The 13,684-nt window shown below is 38.4% G+C and overlaps 1 long non-coding RNA gene across 2 annotated transcripts; it reads left to right on the top strand.

Annotated features, from left to right (window-relative positions):
• Positions 1-2,032: 2,032 nt before the first annotated feature.
• LOC147864124 (uncharacterized) lies at positions 2,033-13,430 on the top strand. Of its 2 annotated transcripts, none has more exons than XR_015529754.1 (3): positions 2,033-2,396; positions 2,501-2,733; positions 13,321-13,430. It is a non-coding gene; the product is annotated as an uncharacterized LOC147864124 (long non-coding RNA). The 2 variants fall into 2 exon arrangements; XR_015529753.1 differs by lacking the exon at positions 13,321-13,430 and adding an exon at positions 3,167-3,596.
• The last annotated feature ends 254 nt before the right edge of the window (positions 13,431-13,684 follow it).

The raw sequence follows: 13,684 nt of genomic DNA, 5'->3' as shown, positions 1-13,684 counted from the left end.
TATAACTTATAAATTTAGTATTAAAATTGTCCAACCATACAACTGGCAACCATACATTTGTGAAATCAAGCACAATAATACTTTGCTTTCAACCATTGTTTTAGAAATTACTTTCACTAACCCAATGGCTGAAAAACCAGATGATTACAAAACTAGAAGATACTAAAAAAGTTTTGCTCCAAAATATGGTTTTAAAAATCACTTTCAATCATCCAAGGGCTGGAAAAATACCGTGAAGCCGACAAAACTAAAAAATACCAAAAAACGTTTGAGATGATTGTGTCCACTACAGTATTGCGGGGTTGTAAGATTTTTACCTTCTTTGCAAATATCCAATATTACTTCTATAGGTAAGTCAATAAACAAATAGTTAGATATGCTCATCAAGCATGGCTCATGACTCATCACCATGGTTGATACATTTATGGGGTTAAACTTCCCAATTCAATCCATCGACACAAAAAACAATTATGAAGTTTCTTATTCATCTATATAATTATACCTTACAATGTATGGTAGATCATAAGTTTCTACTCATCCACATATTGTACATGGGGTAACCTCCCTTTTTATGGTCACGACTCACCATAATAATATTGCCTAAAAGTTCAAATTTTGTTAGAATTATTTATGAACGAGACATATCTTGTCTTTGTTTAATTCTCGAACTTCCAAGATTTGGTGAAACATTCACCTTGTACATTAGCACTCAAACACCATGAATGCCTCTTTAAATATTTCTAGGCGTATATAGAATTTTTTGTGCAAACACAATCATGATCCTTCAATACATATTGGTTTATCTATTTATTAAAGGGCATATTTTGTTCAATGTATAATTCCCTCCAAAATCTTGTTCATTGTAACTAATAATAATGATATTTGGAGACTACTATAAGAAACATATATGGACACATAATAACTAACCTATAGTTGGTCCATCAAAAATGTTATCAAATATTTTTAATCATGCATTGGTGTGTTTTTGTTACCCAAATGAACATGTTTTTTAAAGATAGGTTCAATTTTAAACAACTATTGATACTTTTTTTTTCCAAAATGACAACTATTGATACTTATTTTAACCCCATAATGTTGGTTTGTTTTTATTCCTGTCAAAGATAGGTTGGAGGGGACTTTTCATTACACAAGTCCATAAACTTAGTAACAAAGTTGTCTACCTTTCAAGTTGGAGGGCTTCTTGGGTGTGAATGTGGGGCGTATACTTTAAATGTTCTAAAATGAAGTTATAAATTTAATTTACGAGTACATAGACAAAAGCCTAGTAACCACAACTCGAATAAATAAAAACAATTTTGAGGTCTCATGTGTAGCCATATATGTCCTTGTTAGTTTCTATCCATATACATAAATGGTAATTATAGTAGGATTTTTAGAGGCTCAAATGTGGACATATGTATATATCCTTGTTAGTTTCTATCCATATACATAAATGGTAATTATAGTAGGATGTTTAGAGGCTCATATGTGGACATATGTATATGTGTTGTTTCCTTTCAACACTAGATATTTCAACATCGGTCAGTACGATTACCTTTCATAATATCCACATCCATTTATCAAGAATTTGGTAATGCTATCATCTCACGTTAGTAAATTGCTTTGAAAATGCAAGGCATTATAGTAGGACCTCTAGAGGCTCATCTGGAAATGTGTATGTTTTGTTTCCATCCAACACTAGATGTTTCAAAATCAATACTTGTACAATTACCTTTCATAACATCCACATCCATTTATCAAGAATATGGTAACGTTATCATCTCACGTTAGTAAATTGCTTTGAAAATGCAAGCCATTATAGTAGGACCTTCTAGAGGCTCATGTGTGGACATGTGTATGTTTTGTTTCCATCCAACACTAGATGTTTCAAAATCAGTAAATATGATTCATTAATAATATCCCCATCCATTCATCAAGAATTTGGTAATGCTATCATTTCGCCTTCGTACCTTCCTATGAAAATGCAAGGCTATTATTGAATTCCTTCACTTTCCAAACCAAGGGATATTAAAATATGGTCCTGCAACAATCGAAGTCGCATTTTTGCTCTATTGCTCTTATATACAAATCTACCATGAGGTATTCGAGAGTGATAGAGATAGGATTGAGAGCTTAGTCGAGACTATAACCATGGTAGTTTTGGGTGTCATCCTTGTGGCATTTCTGCTTGTTTTCCTTGAAAAGAAACCTAATTGTAGAACTATCCTTCAAAACAAAAATGTATTCATCCTAGGTGGATCAAATGGAGACGATTTGCTTTGGCAAAGCTTCACTTCTCACAAGGGGATGTTCCTACCTTCATCTTTGAGACACTCACAAAACTCCTCAAGGCTAATGAAGTTCTTGTCAAAATTATTTAGTATCCATGGAACAAGGTTCGATATGAGGCATTTCAACCCAATTTTCTTGATATCATGTCATCATTAATTTTTTGAATTGACTTTTATTCTAAAATGAATCTTTAATTATGTCATTGTAGATAGGCATTCAATGTCGATGATGTCATTGGAGTCTTGTTGACCATCTAAGGGATTGTGAAGCGGAGACTTATCTTAGATTAGGATGTTCATATAGGCCCTCTAGATGAATTTGAGGTTAAGCCATTGGAGTATCTCAAAGGATCGAGGTTTCCAACTGTGTTTACCTTACATGATCCCCTTCCTCATCGATACCACATTGTTTGCCATTATCATGAGTTCATCAACAAGCTTGGTAAGAGAATACTCGAACTTTTTGTATCTAGGTTACATTTGTTTGCCATTAATTTGGTTTTAACACATGACTAATGCCCCATTTTGATTCTTTGGTCTCTATACTGTGCTACATTAGGATGCGCATCTTGTGATGCACTACAAACAAACACAATTAGAGTCTATCATGAATGTACAATAATTAGAGTCTCACACCCAACCATTTAAACTCCAATATCCAAAATAGTGTAGTTATAATGGTGGTGTTTGTTTAGGTCTAATTCTCTTTGCTCACCAATGTCAACCAACCTCCTTACGTTTTGTTTTGTTCTATTGATACCTCATTAATGGGTGATTATTTTTTTGTACTACACTCTTCTATCGAGATAGGCTTGAATTTAAATAGATTTCCCCAAACTACTTTTCCATTTAACATTTTTTATTACTTTGTGTAGGTGATTTCAATTCCACATTTCGAGATTTCTCAACTTGTTGAAGATTTAGGAGCTCTATCCATCCAATAGTTCAATCTGTTTAGGAGTACCATCCTAGTGAGTGTTAACTACTCATCCATGAGTTCCACCGTTACATGATCTTAAATCTTTTGAGAGCTCAATATATCCAAACGCTTTATCCATATGGAAGTTCAACCTATCCAAGAGTTCAATACCTATTTGACAGTTTTATCCTTCGCGAAATTCAACTTGTTTGTTGGTTCAATCCACTTCATAACTAAATCCATTTGAGAGCTCTCCACTTATTTGGGAATTCAATTGTTTATGGGCATGACCATATAATATCCCATGGTCAATTGTACTATAGTATTCTACGCACGAGGATAACTTGTGAGGGTTAACCGACACTGTAAAGCAAGGAAGGAGAATTACTTTTAATCCTCGGGATTGAGACAACCCATTAAGGCTAAGTGTGAACTTGCCTGAGGGCCTTAGGTTCGACTATAAATATGAGGCCTAGCTACCCTCATTTGATACATTATCGACTATGTCGAGACTTTGATATTGTGGTATCAACTCTTGTAACGAATGCACCAGTACCATGTACGACTTGATGCCACAACGGTGGTATGGGATGCCAATCGAGGCTCAAGTTTGTCCCGATCCCTTCGCTCGGGAGTGGCCGGGTGGATAGACACCCTTCTTTCTCTCTCTTGTTTATTCCTATCTTATATTTCCTTATCTTTTGCTTACATTAGGATGAAGCTAGCAATTTCCCTATCAATGCATCTAGCAATTTAATCTATCAAAGAGCTCGATCCATTCTGGAGCTTGCTCTGTCTAGGAGTTCACTGCATTAGAAAGTTGAATTCATTCAAAAGTTCATTACCCTTCAAAGAGTTCATTATTCTTCCGACAACTCAATCCATCCAAGATTCCAATCCATTTATGATCCCTTGAATACTTATCCAATTTGTTTCAAGTTCTACTTAAAACATATGTAACGGCTTTCAAGGCTGTTATACCTCCCTCATCTGTCGGTGTCAATTTATGCCCTTAAATTCTTTGAGTGTTGCTCATATAATTGTTATCACATTGCAATACTCAACTGATAGCCTTTGTAAGAGGTCTAGGAACTTCTTGAAAGATAAGAAGCAAATATCCTACATCCTTTTGAAGCCCATATTTGAATTGATCCATTAATGCCAAATCTTTCTTCCAAGGAATGTCACATGCAAGGAAGCTAAATTCTAGTCCATAACCTAAGGGTATCCTTTCTCCCAATCATAATCTTTGAATTTTGATCCCTCTTACCATTGGTGTTTTGTCAACTTTCTTGTGGACCCCTCCATTTCAAGTGAAACTACATTTGGCTTTTGCTTCAAAAGTTTTTCAAATCCATGAATTACTAGACACCATTGTCAATAACCAAAGTTGTCAATTTATTGTTGATCTTGAGAAGTGTATTCTTCAACTCTTGCATGTGGAGTTTTCATCATCTTCTAGACATCGTTTAGAGACCGATGGGCAAATTGAAACCATTGATTAGGTTCTTGAGAAATATTTGTGATTCTTTATCAATTGGATTGATTCTTGATCCTTGGTAGAAATTGCTTACAATAATTTATTCCATGCTTCTACAGTCTAATGACACAGAGATTGGATGATGAGAGGATGCACAATCCCTCCACCTTCCAATCAACATATGTACATAATCCATCCATATAACCAGACAATGTTCTTTATCAATTCGGGTGCTCATACCTTATGATCCTTCATTGTCAATACGAATTTGGAGACACAACTCAAGGTGATGACATGAACAAGTCTAATATATAAAAACACCTTCGTCAAGCCCAAACGTGTTATCATCATCCAAATACCCCACCTTTTGTAGATGATGACCTTGTTGGCTCTTGCATTGGGAATTGTTGACAATTCATCCTCATAAGAAGCTTGACCATAGATGGTGTGGCCCTGATCTAATCAATGATTGAGTTGGTGATGTTGCTTTTCATTCAGAGCTTCCACTTTAAGTTTCTCTTCACCTATTAGAAGACCTTGCGAGATCAAGTACCTCTACTTCCATCACCGTTCATATTGATGATCATAATTATTTTAAGTTTGAGAAATTTGGATTTCAAGGTCTTGTGACATCATCCTTATTATTTAGTGGATTAGGAAGTCTATTTTCATCATAATTGTACTTGAGAAAGGTGTGAGAACCATGCATAAAGATTCAAAATCGCAATCCTCGAAATATAAGATATTACCTAGTTGTTTCAAAGCAATATACATCCTACACACATAATGGACACTTGGCTCAATTTCATCCCTTGGAGTGGTGCAATCTTGATTGTTCATCTAGAAGTCAAGAACTATATATAGAGGCACCTCATTCTTATCAAAACATTTAGGTTCAACATCAAGCCTAAGCCTTGTCGACCTCCAAGTTGCCTTCAAGCTAAAAATATTCCTAAACCTTGAATATGCATAAGATCTTTTGATGATCATTAGTGTATTTTTTCCATATTTTACCGGATTCTTCATAGTTGCATGACAAAGATGAGCCTGTATCACGAATTTAATAATTCAAGTACACCACTCTATTGAAAGCTTGCCCCACATGCAATTGAGAAACCAAAGCAGAATCCTATAAATCCATGACATTTTCATGCAAGAGAAAGATTTATCAACCAATTAGTAAAGAAAGTTTACGTTAACATGAGTATTGACACACCATTTAAGATATATGCACAAACATAGTATTAAACCATGCATCAAAATGTTGCATGGGCACAAACATACCTAATGTTATGTTTTTTTAGGAGTTAGAATTAGAGAAATTAAGGGAAAATTGATTGGGAGTAGCTAGAGAAATTAGTGGTCAAGTAGTTTGATCCATGGGTATTTAAGTATGTTGTGTGCACAAAGAAGAGGAGGCGAGTTTCTGGAAATTAGGGGGATGCCCCCCATGTAATAGTTCCTCTTTAATGCAAAATACCCTTTTCTCTTATTTATTGAGTACCCCATTTCTATAGTTTCCTTTCTCTTTTCAAGTGCTTTGTTATACTCGGTATCAGAGCAGGTTCTGCGCATCACCGAGAAGGTGTAGAATTGTGGAAAGATCTAGCAACCATCACAGGAGAGACGCGAACAGGAAACTCAAATAGTGGCAGCCAAGAGTGGAAGTTGTGGCTAGAAATCGAGTGGAAGACTAAGTTGGTGGCTGATTTTTTTTTCAATTTTTTCTTTTATCAAGCATTGGAGGAAGCAACAACCTGCAGCTAAAGGTAAGAATTTTCTGAAAACATGTTGAATAATAGAAGGAGAATGGATAGGGAACCACACCCTCTTCAACGAAAGGGAAATATGGAAATCATGGATGAATTTGAATCACAAGAAATAATAGAGCATGGTGGTGATAGGGTGGAACAACCAAGGGGGCAAACCTCACAAGATTTGGAAGAAACGTGGGGATCAAATTCGGATCTCTCCATGAAGCATTGGAAGTAGAAGGGCAAGAGTCACGGGAAGAGACAACTAGAAGACTCGTGGATACGGATGATGGCCACAACCAAGCCCCACCAAAGGATCGATTAGAAATGTTAGCAAATAGGGGCATCGAAGGGGGAGGTGGACGGTCCATACCAATCAAACCTAGGATGTATTTAGGTGAACGAAAATCACTAGCCTTGAATAGGGGGGTTCATGAGAATATATGTGGTATACCTCAAGATCAATGGACAATATATGCAACAAACTTTTTGGACGGTGTTGTGCCTTTCGGCCCCGGATCATTGCGTGAGTCGGGTGGAAACCGCCGAGGTTATGGACTAGGAGGAGGATAATTTTAAGGCTAATAAGAATACGAATAGATTGTAAGAAAGAGATTATAAGAATACGAATAGTTTGTAGGAAAGAGATGTAGAAAACCTCGCGAATTCCACGAGTGTATTATATTAGATTAATCAACCCTTAGAACCCTAATAGTAGATTGGAATAGATTCGAAAAGATAGATAAACAAAAATCATGAATCACACGAGTATAGTATATTAGATCAATATTTAGAAATCCTAATAAAACCAAAGAATTAGGAAACCCCACAATACATATTTCTCTTCTCTTCATATAGTGATGGAAGAGGCTAAGTTCAGCTTACCACATGGCAAGACTCGAACCCATGACCTTATGTTAAATGGGTCAAGCTCTTACCATTAGGCTATGTATTGTAATACAAAGAATATTTTTATTTCATTTAAGTTTTACTATAGAAAATTGATGTATATTCCAGATTTCTCTGGAACATTCTAGAAACTTCAGGAGTACTCCTGAGAACACTATAAAAGGAGGCACAATGCATGATTTCGAACCAAATCGGTTCAACGCCAGTCTTAACCCTCCTAGCTACTATTGTATATTCCCTTAACATAATATATATCTTTGTTATCCTCATTCTCTCTCTCTCTCTCTCTCTCTCTCTCTCTCTCTCTCTCTCTCTCTCTCACTCTCCCTCACTCACTCACTCACTCACTCTTTCATTCTCTCGAGAGTTCTACACCTCCCTTAGTACTAATCCTCATTTTTTAGTACTACTTCCTTCTTTGTCTTAGTATTGTTCCTGATAGTACTTCTCTGTCTTAGTACTGCTCCTGACAGTTTGAACCGATTTTCTCCCCTTCCTTCTCTTCCTTTGTCTTCTTACTTCTCCCTCCCTTCATACTAATCTCTTATTCCTCTTTTCTCTCATATTATGGCCACTGTTAGCGCTCAAGAATATCAATCCGTTTTTTCAGAGTTGCAATGCTTGAAAGAGAAGTTTCTCGCATTGGAACAAGAAAATCAATGACTGTTGGGGGAGCTTCAACAAATCTCCTTAGAGAAGGAACAAACGCAACAACAAGATGGGGAACTAACGTTACATGTGCAACAGCTCGAAGCAATCATAGTAGCAATGCAACAACAAGGACCTAGTACGCAAGGGGTTCATAAAGAACCCAAGATCGGCCTTCCCATGAAATTCGATGGAACACGATCGCAGTTTAGAGGATTCCTTAATTAGGTACGATTAGTCATTCAAATGCATCCTTCTCGATATCCCACCGATGCATCACGAGTGGGACTAGTAGGCACTGTACTTAGTGGCACGACTTTGGCATGGTTCGCCCCCCTGTTAGAAAAAAGCTCTCCCTTGTTAAATAATTTTGAAGAGTTTATTACCAAATTTAAAGCCTGGTTTGGAGATACCGATAGTGTTAGAACAACAATCAACAAAATCCGAAGATTGCGCCAAGGTGAGTGGCAGGCCTCGGCTTATGCTGCGGATTTCTGTCTTCTCGCCACCGGTATTCCCTGGGATGACCAGGCACTAATGGAGCAATTTGATTTTGGCCTACGTAATGATGTTAAAGATTTACTCTTAACTTTCGACGAGGAGCCAAAGTCATTGACAAAAGCAATCAGTCGTGCGGTGCGATGCGATAATCACCTCTTCGAACGACGTTCAGAACATCAGTTCCAAATGCCAAGGACAAGATTGGAGCCCACCTACGCTTCAATCGTAGCAAAGCCTTTCCCAAGGGAGTCATTCAATATCTCTCCAATAAATACTCCGACTCCAATGGAAATCGACACCACACGTCGTCGCGGACCACTATCGGAAGAAGAAAAGCAACGACGTTGGGCAAATCGATTATGTCTTTATTGCGGTGGACTGGGGTATATTGCAATGAACTGCCCCCATCGGTCGAAAAGTAAGCTAAATCAAATAATCGCTAGTACTAATAGTACTAAACCCGAGTCTATTTCTCTAGGTGTGTCTGATAGTCCTAATAGCCCAAGCCTTTCAAACAAATTTGAAATCCTTAGTCAACTAGAAGAAGAGTTAAACGATTAAGTCCAGCCAAAATAGGAGCCATTTGGTTGGACAACCCTAGATTTGTGCAGCCCATTAGTGGTTCCATTTCCTCTAAGCAAGTTAGCAATGTGTTTTTAGCTCAAGTAATGGTTAGTACTAAAAGTACTCCTCCAGTACATGTCTTAGCACTCTTAGATTCCGAAGCCAACTCTTGCTTCATGGATAGGAATTTTGCCCAAGCTCATCAGATATCCCTAAAAAAACTCCCGTGTCCAGCCTCTGTAGTAGTCATTGATGGTCGTCCTATTGCTTCTGGAAATATTATAGAAGAGTCAGAACCCATTAATATTGTCCTAGATAACTTAGTGTGTGTAGTATCATTTAATATAATTAGTATCCTAGAACATCCCATTGTTTTGGGATTACCATGGTTCGAATTACATAACCCAGCCATAGATCGGAGAACAAGAGAAATACGGTGTCGACAAACCCAAGGATCTACTCCTAAGATTAAAACCATTTCGCTACATCGGTTGCGTGAGGAAGGCCGCAAGGAAGAAATGTTTCTCTTCGCAATATCAATAAACCCCTCCAGTATCAATAAAGAGGAGTCCACCGTTCAACTTCCAGAGAAGTAACGTCATTATGCCGATGTGTTTGATAAAGTACGAGCCAATACGCTTCCTCACCATCGAACGTATGATCGCCCCATCGATTTACAAGCAGGAAAAGAGCCACCATGGGGACCAATCTACAATTTGTCACCAATCGAGCTAGAAGTCCTTCGAGCCTATATAGAGGAGAATATGGCAAATAGTTTTATTCGACATTCGAAATCTCCAGCCGGCGCACCCATTTTCTTCATCAAGAAAAAGGATGGATCACTTCGTCTCGTCGTAGATTACCGTGGATTGAATAAAGTTACCATCAGGAATAGGTATGCACTTCCCCTTATCTCAAGTCTTTTAGAACGGATCAATGGTGCAAGGTTCTTCACAAAGATCGACTTACGAGGAGCATATAACCTCGTACGGATCCGGCCAGGAGATGAATGGGAGACTGTATTTCGCACCAGATATGGGAACTTCGAGTATATGGTCATGCCATTCGGCCTCACTAATGCGCCAACAGTCTTCCAACACATGGCAAATGATATATTCCGATGATTTTTTGACCATCTATTTGGATGATCTGCTGGTTTATTCGAAGACCCAAGAGAGCATGATTCTCATGTACTATTAGTACTAAAATGACTTCAAGACCATGGTCTTTATGCAAAGCTGGAAAAATGTAGTTTCGGGTGCAGCTAGGTAGAATTTTTGGGCTATGTCATTTCCTCGGAAGGCATCTCCATGGATCCAGCTAAGGTCAAAACGGTGGTAGAGTGGCAAACTCCGCGTTCATTGTGAGATGTGCAATGCTTTTTAGGCTTTGCCAATTTTTACCACAAGTTCATATAGGATTACTCAAAGCTTGGTCGGCCTCTCACACAACTTACCAAGAAGGGACAATCGTTCATTTGGTCTGAAGAAACGGACATGGCTTTTGAGAGTCTTAAGAAGGCATTTACATCAGCTCCTATTTTAGCTGATGTTGATCCAGAAAAACCATTCATCATTGAAGCAGATGCGTCGGATTTCACCTTGGGTAGCATTCTGTCTCAACAAGGCGATGATGAAAAGCTACATCCTGTGGCTTTCCATTCACGCAAGTTTGACGCCACGGAAATCAACTATGAAATTCATGATAAGGAGCTATTAGCAATTGTGGACTCTTTTACGCAATGGAGGCATTTTCTAGAGGGGTCTTCTCATGAAGTCATCGTATTCAGTGATCACAAATTCCTTGCCTACTTTCAGAATGCTCGTGTGTTAAATCGACGTCAAGCTTGGTGGGCCCAATTCCTCACTCGTTTCGACTTCAAAATTACATATCGTCCGCGGAAGCAACAAGGGAAGACGGATGCATTATCATGACGCTCATATCTAACACCACGTCTCGGCGAGCCGGCTTTCGATAACCAAAAGCAAGTAATCTTGGGATCGACACGACTGCAAGCAACATAGGTCTTTGGTATGCCCTTGTATTCCCACGTTATCGATACCATACATGAGAACACGAAGACAAATGCTTTCGCTCAAGCCATTCTAGCACAAATTGATCCCTCTCGAGCATCTTGTTAATAGTCACAACAACCAGGTACGGACTATCGACAATTCGAATGTCATGATGGATTACTATTCTTTAAGAAACTCTTGTATGTTCCTAATGGTACTTATCACCTTCAAGTAGTCCAAAACTGTCATGACACATATACAACTAGGCATTTTGGTAGTACTAAAACACTAGATTTAGTACAACGATCATTCTGGTGGCCCCATATGCAACAATTTGTCGAAGATTTTGTTCGGACTTGTGATACATGTTGCAGAGAAAAAATGTCAAGGCATCATCCATATGGTTTATTAGAACCATTACCAATTCCAAGGAAGCAATGGCAATCCATTGCCCTAGATTTCATCACAGATCTTCCGGTCTCTAAGGGATTTGATGCGATCTTAATAGTAGTAGATCGATATACGAAGATGGCCCATTTCCTGCCATGTACTAATGAAATCTCCAGTGAAGAAATCGTTGAAATTGTCATGCGTGAAGTATGTCGGCATCATGGCCTTCCCGATAGTATCCTCAGCAATCGTGGACCCCAGTTCATCTCAAAGTTCTGGAAGCACCTCTTTAAAATTCTTAAGGTCACTTGTAACCTCTCCTCTGACTACCACCCACAAACAGACGGCCAAGCAGAACGAACAAATCAAACACTGGAGTAGTATCTTCGGTGCTTTTTAAGCTATCATCAAAATGACTGGGCAAATATTCTCCACTTCGCTGAATTTGCGTATAATAACTCTGTCCACTCATCAACAAAGGTGACACCATTTTATGTTGACACGGGCTGTCACCCCCGGTGGTGTGTATTTGAAACCCCAGAGTTACCTACAAATCTTTGTGCAGAGGATCGTTTGGAGTGGCTACGTAAGATACAAGCGGATTTATCTACTTATCTACAACAAGCTCAACAAACACACAAGGTTTACGGGTATCGTCATCGGCTTCCATCCAATTTTGACATTAGAGATTGGGTGTGGCTACTACGACGACACATCAAGACTACTCGGCCATGCAAGAAGTTGGATTATCGGCGATTAGGTCCTTTTCGTATTATCGGAAATATTAATGATGTCGCTTTTTGTCTCGATCTACCTCCGCAGCTATGGATACATCCCGTGTTCCATAGTGTTCTCTCCTAGAACCCTATCAGGTCTGGTTTCATCCTAGGTCATATTAAACCACCTCCACCCCCGATCGAACTTGAAGATGGACCTAAGTACGAGGTTGCCGCCATCCTCGATTTCAAGATTGTTAACAAGCTCTACTATATAGTCGATTGGCTCGGATATAGTCCTAGTGAGCGTACTTGGGAACCGATAGAGAATGTGACCAATGCTTGTACTCTTCTTGAAGCTTTCCATTGTCAATATCCAGACAAACCGGGTCATCAATCCAAAACGACTCGTGACACTCGTCGTTTTAAAAGGGGGATAGTGTCATGATATAGCAAGACTTGAACCCAAGACCTTATGTTACATGGGTTGAGCTCTTACCATTAGGCTATGTATTGTAATACGAAGAATATTATTTTCATTTAAGTTTTACTATAGAAAATTGATGTATATTCCAGATTTCTCTAAAACATCCTAGAAACTTCAGGAGTACTCCTGAGAACACTATAAAAGGAGGCACAAGGCATTATTTCGAACCAAATCAGTTCAACGCCAGTCTTAAGCCTCCTAGATACTATTGTATATTCCCTTAACATAATATATATCTTTTGTTATCCTAGTTCTCTCTCACTCACTCACTCACTCTTTCATTATCTCGAGAGTTCTGCACCTCCCTTAGTACTAATCCTCATCTTTTAGTACTAATTCCTTCTTTGTCTTAGTACTATTCTTGATAGTACTTCTTTGTCTTAGTACTGCTCCTGACAACATCATGCTTTTTCTTAAGTGTTCATGTACACTAGATGTGAATGAATCGACTTTTCTATCATGCTTTTTTTTCTAATTATAGTGCACATGCACCAAATGAAACAACTCGTTTGATGGATGAATGGAGGAAACTAAGGCAAGGCGATGAGAGTTTATCGACATATGTTGACAACTATAGACAACTCATGCTTCAACTTCCTCATTTTCTTGAAGTGACTAAAATTCATGGTTTTTTGTTTGGTTTAAGATCTAAAATTAGGATGGAGATTGAAAAGCAACAACCGATGAATTTGGAGATGGCGGTTCAACTTGCTAAACAAATTGGTGATTTCGAAGAACTTCAACAACCATTTCGAGCCATCTATGCGACGTGATTTTAGTAGTCAAGGGCAAAGAGTTTTCAACAAATCACCAACTATGTCCAAGTATAATTGCGGGGATAGTAGTCGAGCACGAAAAATCCTAGCATCTACATCAAACGGGGAAAGGATCCCATATCTCTGAAGGGGTTGTTTTGAATGTGGTGGTCCACACTTAGCATCTGAATGTCCCCGAAGAAAATCAACAAAACTTGTGGTAGCCCAAGCCAATGTATGGGATGTTGATGAGGG

This window comes from Azolla caroliniana, unplaced genomic scaffold (assembly GCF_043228905.1).
Source record: "Azolla caroliniana isolate FFs.n. ecotype wild unplaced genomic scaffold, voAzoCaro1.0.p SCAF_5, whole genome shotgun sequence".
NCBI lineage: Eukaryota > Viridiplantae > Streptophyta > Polypodiopsida > Salviniales > Salviniaceae > Azolla > Azolla caroliniana.
The sequence above is the reverse complement of the archived record's forward strand: the minus strand, read 5'-3'. Positions and strand labels throughout refer to the sequence as shown.